Here is a 2,090-nt window from a genome sequence, read left to right as displayed (position 1 = left end):
GCATTCCTAAACTTTGTTGACTTTTGCAATGGTACCACATTTCAGTTAAGAATGCAGTTATTACTACGAAAACTTCTCCTTGAAACATTTCGATGGCTAAATCGGTTCCGGCTTTATCACCCATTTGTAACGGCCCATGAATAATTCCTGGTCAATTGTTGCGTTAAAATACTTGTGTTGGAAGTTACAGTTCTTGAGAGGCTTGTAGTGCTAACCTGGTTACATTTCCCCTAATGGCGGCCCAATTTGTGGGAAATTTGTCTTTGCCAGACCAACGAAGACAGATATGGAGCTGGCGGAAAGGTCGGTTCTACACCCTTGTTATTTAGATTTTATACACGTAACATCCAATGGACCATGTCAGAAACAATTAGCATACTTCAGCATGCCGACCGTCTGTGTGTATACAGTGATTCAGCTGCCCCTAACTATGGGTTTTATGCAACCTGCAGCACCTTCAAAAACTCGCAAAATTTTCGTATTCTTTCACTCTCTACTTGCAAACTATTAGTCTTACAGAGAAAAATGAAGAGGAACTTTTTGTGGGAAATTTAATATAATTGAATTTTGTACTGGGAGACGTCTTTGCTGGAAGGCACAGTTTTGAAGTTATTCAGCAAAAACGTACAAAACTGAGCTTCAGACTCGTTTTTCTCGAATATCTCGAAAACTGTGGCCTCTAGCGGAAGCCGGCCGAAGTGGCCGTGCGGTTAAAGGCGCTGCAGTCTGGAAGCGCAAGACCGCTACGGTCGCAGGTTCGAATCCTGCCTCGGGCGTGGATGTTTGTGATGTCCTTAGGTTAGTTAGGTTTAACTAGTTCTAAGTTCTAGGGGACTAATGACCTCAGCAGTTGAGTCCCATAGTGCTCAGAGCCATTTGAACCATTTGAACCTCTAGCGGAAATGTACCCCAACACGAAATATAATTACAATAATTTTCCTACAAAATGTTCCTGTTAATTTTTTTCCATAGAACTAAGAGTTTGCACATAGCAAGTGAGAGAATATGAAATCTCACACATGGTTTTTGAAGAGGTTGCGGGCTGCATGAAATCGTAGGTAGGTGTGGCTCTGAGCACTTTGGGACTTAACATCTGAGATCATCAGTCCCCTAGAACTTAGAACAACTTAAACCTAACTAACTAAGGACATCACACCCATCCATGCCCGTGGCAGGATTCGAACCTGCGACCGTAGCGGTCACGCTGTTCCAGACTGAAGTGCCTAGAATCGCTCGGCCGCACCGGCCGGCGTGGTAGGTGTCGCTGAATAACTCAGTATATGGTACTGACGAGTCATTGCAAGCTCTTAAAACAACTTGAATGAAGTAATACACAACTTAGGACACTGGTTACACGTGAATGGATTTAACGTTACACCTAGTAATTCGGCAGTACCCAAGATGCCGAATCAGAACGACTGAATTGGTACGACTAGGTCCTTACAAAACTCCCTTTGAAGATGTGTTAAATATCTAGGCCTTCATACAGACAATAACCTTAGATGGTCCAGCCACATAAGCAATATTAAAGTACAATCAGAAGCACATGGGGCATGGTTCCCATAACTGCTTTACATAAGTATCATGTGCTGCTGCGTCCTCATGCAGATTACACCATCGCGTTGAATGGCACAGCCTCCAGGCTGCTGCAGCGCACACTCCGCAGGCATCTGTACAAAGCACTGCAATTACGCATACGAGCTTTTGGATCCAGATTGGCCGGCCAGTGTGGCCGAGTGGTTCTAGGCGCTTCAGACTGGAACCGCGCGACCGCTACGGTCGCAGGTTGGAATCCTGCCTCGGGCATGGATGTGTGTGATGTCCTTAGGTTAGTTAGGTTTAAGTAGTTATAAGTTCTAGGGGACTGATGACCTCAGATGTTATGTCCCACAGTGCTCAGAGCTATTTGAACCATTTGGATCGAGACTGACAAATCCGCCACTAGCTGAAATAACTGAAGCACTCTTATTAACACGTAGAAAGTACCTCCGCAGTAAATTTGTTCTGAAACACCAACAGAGCTCTGAGGATGAGAGTACTAATAAAGCTTGCAACCATACGAGTGAGACGCTACACCAACCGATTCTGGA

The sequence above is a fragment of the Schistocerca americana genome, chromosome 2 (genome assembly GCF_021461395.2).
Source record: "Schistocerca americana isolate TAMUIC-IGC-003095 chromosome 2, iqSchAmer2.1, whole genome shotgun sequence".
Lineage (NCBI taxonomy): Eukaryota > Metazoa > Arthropoda > Insecta > Orthoptera > Acrididae > Schistocerca > Schistocerca americana.
The sequence above is the reverse complement of the archived record's forward strand: the minus strand, read 5'-3'. Positions refer to the sequence as shown.